Raw genomic sequence first — 9,752 nt, 5'->3', positions numbered from 1 at the left:
GGCTATAAATCAGTTTATTGATCCACAGGGGGATCAGAAGGTCAAAGGTCCACTACAATAAACTGGCTGCTGTACATGTTTCTGTCACCGTGCACAGATAGACGGTGCTCGTCCTCCTCGCCGTTTGGCACCCCCTCTTCAATTTTTTCCTGCCGGCGCTTGTTGTCCTCGCACAGCGCCGTTTTCTATCAGGAGCCAATGCACCAGAACGCTTTATTACAAGTGAAAATGTCAGAGGGAAGGAGAGGTTATGAGGCGGTGGGAAATTAACACCGAGCGACAAACAGTGAGCGAAACCTCTGCAGCTAGTATCACTCTGCATGCTGTCAGTGTGTACGATACACCGCGTGTGTGCGCGTGTTATTTTGCGACGTTTGCATACAAGTCTTTACGGGTGAGTCTGCACGAACAAGGATGAAAGCCGAGCAGACATGAAATGGATTGAGTTGGCCCTCTCCCCCTTTTCCCTTCCTTTGATTCAGGGTTATCTGCGACATGCAAAGCTAACCTCGCACACATCTGAAGCAAAACGCCTCTCGCTTTCATACCAGTCGTTTCATATTCACTACGTAACCTCTGTCTTTTCTGTAATCATGACCTGTGAGCTACGGATTAAATCCTCTGGAAAATAAAGTGATGTTCATACGTTTGGATTTAGCTTCTCCGTGTAGGATTTTCCCGTGTTTTATGACCACTGTTTTTTGCGTTCAGAACGAGGGAGCTTATCGGTAGATGTTTTTTGGCACATGGGGGCTACAGCTGAAGGTTAAACATCAAACACAACACTCTGCACATCATCAGGTGATTTGATAAGCAGAGAGGAGCCACTATCAGTGCTAGCACAGGCAGCCTGCCCTGCGTATCAGGTGGGGACAAAAAAAAAGAAAAGAAAAAAAGGCTCTAGTTCTGAGGTAAGGTGTGTATTTGTCAGGAGTAAACACAATGACCGCATACACGTGGAGATAAGCGCACAAAACATACAAAATACATAAATGGAGTCTGAAATAATACAGACATCAACACATCGTACACACAAGCAGCGTGCCAGAGTGTGCCGTGCGTTATCTCGCTGACACAGCTGTCACAGAGGTACAGTATTTCCAGCAGCACTTCAATAACCAGCACAAAGAGAGGTTGAAATGACCCCGGCGCAACGTCATTTTGCGCACACGCCTCTATTTGTGTCCCACATTTGCCTTCCAGAAGCTCACAGGAAACCCACACGGTCTAATAAAAATTCAGCCCATTCATTCACCATGATTCACTGGGCTGCACGTGTGCGTCCCACGAACCCTTGGGAGGAGCTGGCATGTATTAAAGATGCCTACCGCCGATCGTCCTATGATGTTTCCCACCGCTCACACACCTCACAACACACAGGAGGCTCACATGGGCTAGCTGAGGGAGTGAGAAAGATGGGAGGCGTAGATCATCTGGCTTTTTCCTCCTGCTGATAGCCGGGGGGATGCAGAGACGACAGAGTGAGTCAGTGAGAGAGAAAGTGTGAAGAGAGTGAAGCAGTGAAAAGGAAACGGAGTCAAACAGGAAAGAATAGAGGAAGTCGTACCCGAGGAGGTGCGTGATGTTGGTTTCTGTGCTCTCCTCACCTTGAGGCTGCGCCTCTCATGGGACCAACACGTCTTTGAATAATATCGCTGCTTTATCTGCCAACCTGAACTCGAAGTCTGCCAGGAGAAGTGGGACAGGTGCCTGATGCAAGTGAGAAGCACAGATGCCCTAAAACGCGGTGAAAGTAAACATGTCAGACAGGCATAAATTACTAATGCTGTTGAGAACAGCCATAAAATAACAGCAGTTTATTGTCATGGATTTTTATTTATAGAACATGTGTCCAGTCCTGAGTCCATCTGTGCAGCTTTGTTTGGGTGGATCTTTCCTTTATAACACACACTAACGGACATTATGCTCGGCGAAAGTAATGCCGCGTGCCATGAATGTGTGTGTGTGCATGTGTGTGACGCACGCGAGTGCTGTGTCATTAATCTGGGTGTAATCACTACATTTGTGTCCCTGTGGGGGTTGTTCGCTCCTCTAATCCGTCTCTTTATCCCTGCATCGCTCTCATTACGTAACTCTGACCTTTGCAGCCCCAACAGCTGGCCAAGGCTGTTAAACAACTAAAAGCACGTGCAGTCAATCACCGCACCATATTGACTGTACACACTGGGCAAGACGGGAGAGGCAGAAAATCGAAAAAGGTGTGGCATTATAAACCACAATACACCTTCTGCGGTTTCACCTGAGGATCACTTTCAAAAGCTTGACTTTGAACACAGCGATGTGAAATATGAACGCTTGAATGCTACACTCTCGCGGCGTAGCATCAGGAATTCCTGTTTATCTATTACTGGAGATCCCAGAAGACGTTCATAGCTGAAGAAATTCATCCATTGAATATTCAAGGTCTAGTATTTGATCAAGTCAGCATATGTTGTAGGCAACCAGTATGCTTGCCTGCTCCACTGGAGTGAGTTGCATGTTGACTGAGCTGTTCCACTAATATAATCAGTATGCCAAACTTGATATTTTGTCCGTCTATATTTATGTGTGCATGTGGGCCTGTTTTTTTTGTTTGTTTTTGTTTTTGTTTTTTTTTTACATTTTTTACAGTCAATGAAAATAACCAACTGTGGGAAAACAGAAGAACATATTTTTTGGACATCTTTATGCAAGCTGCTGTATCTTTATTGTACTTATAAAGGTCATTCTTTATTTAAGGAGACCTGCAGTATTATATGTTTTCCCCCTTCAGTGTTTTATATAGTTTCTATAACAGAAGCTCCTCTATCCCACAGAAAACACTGCTCCTGAAACGCCTCGTCAGCTGTCCCGCCTTTAATTCAGCGACTTTGTGACATCACATTACCTCACAGATTCACACATTTGGATTATTAATGTGTAGCAGCTAATTTGGCACAAAATCATTCATTTAGCGCAGCTGCTCTGATGTAGTTAGTGGTGGCTCAGGCGTGTGTGAGCTGACAAATCAGAGCAGATTAGTTGTTCAGGAGGGGGGCTCTTAAAGAGACAGCAGCCAAAACAGAGCATTTCAGACAGTGGGGGAATACAGAGCTACAGCACTGGACAGTGTGAGAAATATGATGCGCTTTTAAGCACTAAAGCATGTAACCCCATTCTAGTAGGGGCATAATGTTTCTCCAAGAAAAATATGAATCAATTAGAAAACAGAGATAGCATGAAATGACTAATTCATCTGCTTTTCTCTGAAACAATGCCCAAATCATTCCAGGATTTTTGTCGAGGTGAGTGTGTAGCTTTCCCCCCACTGTCGTGATTAGATAAGAAATGAGGACAACAAAGCACGAGACAGCGTCTTACCCAGCGATGATTCAGCCAGGTCCCATGACTCAAAGCTGCATTGAGAAACTCTGCTTGAGGCTGAAAGGTACCAAACAGACTTTACAGCTGCAGAGACAGAAATTCTCCCACTGAAAAAGTAAGGATTTATTGGAGTGATCTAATTAGAAGTATTAAGCAGATTGTTCACCCTTTATGACATTCTACAGAAACATCCTTCAAAGCGTCTCGTGGAGCACTTACACTTTGCAAGTGATTAAGGTAGATTTGTCTCAAATGTAATACATCACCTATTAACTGTCAGCTTTGCTTATACCACCCAGTACTTGCCATGTAGATGACTGCAGTAAAAAAAAAAGGAAAAGGGGCTGTAAAAAGCAACCGTAATCGTGCATATCTTCCTCATCAGTGCGTAAAAAGACTTCATCAAATATCCTCATTTGCAAATAATCCCCTTAAAATCGGTCCAACCTGGGAGTGTTTCGGAGAATTAGTTTTCTCCCACTGCCCCTCGACCAAAGCAGCCGTATTTGTCAGCACCAGCCTGAGCTGACGGCATTTCGCGATAACATGAAGCAAGTCAACTATGAAATTAATGCTCCCAGTGGAACATTACTATTACAAAAGGTACCAGATACTGTCTACTGTATTATCTTTCTCTGTGGCTTATTACAAAATTCTTTGACATTGAAAATAAACAGACTTTCAGTGGGGCTGCCTGTTTTTCCATATCAGAGGGGAATTATGAATTATGGCTCAGTATCTATAAAGCAGGGTATTTCTCTGTGTTCTGTCAGTATTATACTGTACTCAATTCATTTGAGGGGGAATATTTTCTTTTCTGTCTATAGGTCTATCCATAATCATCCTGTTTGGTTTTGTCCTCACAGCATCATAATTAATGCTCCGGGAACGTTATTGCGAGTGACCAATCGCGCCGCCGTGATGTCATGAAGCTTAGCGGAAGTTCAGTCGTCTCTTAAGCATGGCCCCAAGGTCACAAGCACAGTCTCCCGCCTCCCCCTAATCTCCTCAAGCTCGTTCTCCCCCCTTCACGCAATCAAAGCACGTCACGATGTCCGCTCGCCAATCATTTTTTAAGCTGTCGAATCTAAAAGTGTGTTCTCTCTCTCGCATCCACGCCACCTCAACCAGCCGAGGCCTGGCCACCTCAAGCCAACGCTCCGATCCGAGGTCGTTGAAGTTGTCCTACATCGAGCTCCATTCCTTACCAGTGCCAGTGTCTTGGCTCCAGCGTGAAGTCTAATTTTTCATGCTGAAAACACTTAATATGTCAGGCTGCTTCCCACGGTGTCCCGCTTCCTGCCTCGGTCTAAGTGCCAAAGTCGATTCCTTCTGTTCACAATAAAAGCGTATCTCGCTTTATATGCTCTCACTTGTTTTGTTTCTCTCCTGATTGAAATGGGTTTTGCTGCTTGTGTTTGTGGCGTCAAGAGAACATCAATTATACATATAAGAAAGAGGCAACGTATATATTCTGACCAGGCCATTGACTACAGCTGTCCCACCCAGGTGACTGGAGTTCATATCCCCATCGGAGCTTACACTAAGCTCACCTCAAATTTTGCATTTCACTTTTCCCTTTTCTGTTGCAGTTTGGTCGGGTTTAGGCAACAAAAACACTTGACATTTGTTTTTAGGAAAACATGGATTGGTTGCAGATTTACTGCTTCACAAGATTTTACATGTTTCTCTGGTCTTTTTCCCAAGGTCACAAAGCTATGGAATTACAGATGCGCCAGTGGTCGGTTACATTGATGGACCTGGAGCGACATTAATCATGACGTCCCAGGAACAACACCAAGGCCGGCGTTATCCGACTGTACATTGTTTGTTTTATTCATGAACAACATCATGCAACATGTAGTTAATAACATCACAGCTTTTTCTAAAGACGGCGTGTTATTTGCATTTCTTGCTTCGGACCGTGATAACCCCTGAGCTTTTTAGGACACGCGTCATTACAAGTTCTCGTTTTATGCAGTTCGAGACATTCATCATTTATAGGTTCGCATGAGTCACAGCAGTTTGTGTGTCACACGCGTGTTTTTATCTTTTCAGAGGAACTGCCGTTTACGAATAATACGCGCGCATTAGATGAGAGTGGATCATGTCTCAGCGCTGAATACGGACTGTAAATAAGGCAGAAGCAGAGAACATGCATACATTCATTCTCTCTCTTCTACTTATATAGTAGATCTGTGGATCAAACTCTTATGCATCAATCTATGAGATGGTATGGATCAATGTTATATATATTTATTTATAGATAAACAAGGCACGCATGTTACAGCAGGGTATTAAACAAACAGCTGGAAGCTACTCTGGGAGCGTACGAGCAGGCCACATGTTTCTGAGTCAATCCACACCTGGGCATCTATTCTTCACTGACAACTTTGCAACCCGGCCTGCTTTTACTCGAGTGGGAATTTGGCGTATCCAGGTGTAGGTGTGTGGCAGTAACACTTGAGAATGAGCCACATAAACCTGAGAAATGATCCCCCAAAAACCGACTACTCAAAGATATTATGGGCCGCTGTTTTCAGCGAATACATCGGGCGCCAATAACGCGGCAATGTGTGTGCATTATAGCAGCAGGCAGCTGGGAGCCTGTGGTTGCTGGTGAATATTTGATGAGAGAATGGATCCTCTCCCTGGGCAGGTTGAGTACAGTGTGCATACTCAATCACACACAGACACACACAGCCAGGCGCACACGTATGCACACTCATACCAGGTGGCACAGTTTCTCTGCTGTTCCACGGTCTCACGCCAGGCAGGTGCCAGTGAAGGTGATATCAGAGTATTCTGCATAACTCAAAGATGTAAGGCACACCAGAAAGCGATGCCTCTTATTCTCAACGGCCTCCACCTCAGAAATCATTGGGACACACTCACACGCAAGGTCATCTGCGCCTTTTCACCAGCAGCTTTCAAGTGGCAAGAGAGGAATACTACGAGAGAGTCAAACACAAAGACGTCAATAAATTGGGCAATTAGAAGTGCACTCATCCGTCCGTTTATTTTTATCTTTGTCAGTATTTGTAGCATTCCAGCCTTGGAAGAACATACCAGCATGTGTGCAAGTGTTTTAGTCTATTTATTACCAACCCTTTTATAGGCTCGACTGTCTGATTTTCTGTGAATTTCCGGATAAATGTGCCACCGCATTAGCATATCTCGGGGGTAACTCATCTCTGACAACAGTAAGACATACAGTTGTGCGCGAAATGAGCGGAAACACAAACAGTTTACATTACACATAGAGAATTATGCGTGTTTGGAAATGCTAAATGGACCTTGAGAGGTGTGAACACTTCTAGATATGATGGAAAGCCCGAAGGCATTCATTCATAAATCATGCCTTACACTGAATTTGATCTGTTTGAATTTCTCCAAAAGAAAAATATGCGCTGTGTGTACAGTATCTGCCCGCTAGCTGAACAAGGTTTGCCTCTGACACTGTACACTGGAGAGGCAGGAGTCCTCATGTAGTCTTAAACCCCATCTTCTTTTACACCTCTTCAATTATATACAGCCTGCCGTCTAGACCCGATCACTGCAACCTCCACAAACATTCTGTGGTCCATCTCCCTGCCCGCAACAAACAACTCTGTTCACCGGCGGCAAATTTACCTCTCACTGCATACCAACGATCGTTATTGTAGTCAGTGGTCGGGTGAATAAATCTGGCCTGCTTCAGTGAGTTTTGCACTTCACAGGCTTGCCCACTCTGACATAAATAAAGGAAGAAAAGAACACAACGCAGACGTGTGCACTGTGCACTAAATGTTGGAGGCTACTTATGGCTGCTAACGTTGGCCGTTTCTGAAGCAAAAAAAGACATTCGGGACTACAAACTCAAGCCAGTCGTCAGTTCCATGAAAGGCTAACATTAGCAACGGAGCAGCCGCAGCCTTACCTTCCTCACAGCACCACTGAGTCTCCTTTTCAGCCTCATCCCGGTTCTCACATCTGCTGGTGATTAGCTCATGTGCACTAACATACATCGCACTCATACTGTATATTTGTACTTATACTTTATATTTCTGTACCGATACTGTATTTCTGCACATTATACATTGCACATTTTATGTGTATATGTTTTTTTCTATTATCATTTTTATTATTTCTTGTATTTTTTCATTTCATTGTAAAATGGCATTCAGAGTGGAAGGCAAAGGAAGAATGTCATTGTGCAGGGAAACATGTGAGCCGCGTGCACTTGACAATAAATGCACCGAATCTTGTAATCTTCATGCTATTCATCAATTGTATTTCCTCATTTCCATTATCAGACTATAAGCAACCGCCGTCTTCCTTTCCTCTCCCATCCTTCTTTCCTGTGCCACTCTGACTCTGATCAGCAGTGATTTCCTGCTCACTGATTTGCAGGCTTCGGGGGGCGTGAACCGTGTTATCCTTAGAATTCTCCCATGACATGGCAGTAGGGGGGGAGGGGCTGGTGGGAAAAGAGAGATAAGAACACGGGGGAAGTGGCGATAAGGGCGCTCTGATGTCTCGCGCGCGCTGTCTCTTTAAGAGTATTTTTAGTATGGCAGATAGCAGTGGTCACTCGTCGGGAAAAAAAGGCTGGGTGGCTTTAGAGACTTGTGCTCGAGCATGATGCCGGAGTGAGAAAGGGAGAAGGCGAAGCGGCATATCATGCTCCCTAGTGACACACAGCAGACTGCCAAGGCTTGGTAACTCTACCTGCGTATCATGTGCATTCTAAGACAACCGAGTTATCGGCCAGTCAATTACATTGTTGTAACCTTTGTAATGCGTGACAAAGTGTTTGCTCCAATCCGTCTCTAAACGAGCATGTGCTGGAGAAGAAAATGGACCTATAACTTCATTTTCCTGGAGCCAATAACTCAGTAGAAAGTAGTCAGTAGTCAGTAGAAACCGATATGTTATTTTACATATAGGCCAATTATATTATGGTGCAAACAATACAGCAGATCACATGACACAAGCTATCCCGAGGGTATTAAATGGCACACCTGAAACCAAATACATCAAATGTGAACTTTAATTTTTCTATTTGTCGTTTTGGTGCATTCCATTTTCGAGAGTAGTATCGTGAGTCCATATTTTCCCCTCCTCGGGGGAAGATATGTAAATTTAATGACACTGGCAAAGTGTGTGTGATCAGGTTACTGTATAGATTACACGGTGACCCCTCCAAACACACAGGCACAGAGACCTAGAGACCTAGAGAGGACAGCAATACACCTCCATGCAGGTTACGGCTCCACACCGCTCCAGCTCGGCTCCAGAGAAAACCATGCCGGGGAAAAACTGCTTTGCCTTCCTCAAGGGTCAACGCCAGAGGTGTGTGTGTGTGCATGTGTGTTTTTACAAGCTATTGCCAAAAAATACTTGTGTGAGTGACTGCTTGGCTGTGGTGGTAGTGGAAGTTGTGCAGTCTCATCCCTGAGAATTACAGCTGAGGGAGTTGGAAACTGCTCAGCAGCATTATGCTCCTGTGTGCCGGCTTAATTAAAATGAGACCGAGATAAGTACTGCTTCTGAGCTCTGTTTGTTTGTGTGTGTTTGTGCTTGAGAGAGCCAGATAGAAAAAAAAGAGAGAGAGAGCGACAGAGAGAGAAAAAGACGGGTGTGTGGGTGCCGGGATCGGGCTCGACTGTGCGGAGAAGAATACAAATGATGGGTAAATGTGATGTCTTTCTAATGGTGTCCGCCTGAGTGAGCTGAAAGGGGACGCTCGGAGAACCACAGGGGGCATCTGGTCAGCTGTCTGATGGGACAAGCCCTCATGTCTATATTCATGTTCACAAGATGGAAAGTAGTCATATTTACATTAACAGCCAGCATTAATGGACTGTATGGCCCAGGTTCAAACATTCAGGGGTTTCCTCCCACGGTCCGAAAGACTTTAGGTGCAAACTAGACCACTGAAAGGTTTTTACTGCACTGTAGGTGTGGGTGTTCTTGTATGTACGTGTCCTGTGATGGAGTGGTGACCTGTCCTGAATGTACCCCATCCTCTCTTCCTATAGGCATCAGACACCTGAACCCTTGAACAGGATAGGTTTTCTTCTCATGGAGATCAGCTTTCAATTTCAGCCGTACGGCGTGTACCGCAGTTCATTAGTGCTCCATTTAAATGTAAACTGAAAGGCACACAAGATTTTTTTTTCCGAGAGGGCGTAATGCCTGTCACCGAACGGGTTACGCTCTTTCATAACGCTCATTGTGGACTTTCGGGCGTTATACCGAGCAATGCCTTCGGGTGCTAGATGCACGACTGCACACCTTAACTGAAGAAGCTGCAACGTGTCAGTGACTCCCAAGACAACATCTACGACTTATCCCACTACTATATTTGACAGTTGCAGAGTACCAGCGACAAGCATACTGGACCT

The sequence above is a fragment of the Sparus aurata genome, chromosome 8 (assembly GCF_900880675.1).
Source record: "Sparus aurata chromosome 8, fSpaAur1.1, whole genome shotgun sequence".
Classification (NCBI taxonomy): Eukaryota; Metazoa; Chordata; class Actinopteri; order Spariformes; family Sparidae; genus Sparus; species Sparus aurata.
This window is presented reverse-complemented; position numbering follows the sequence as displayed.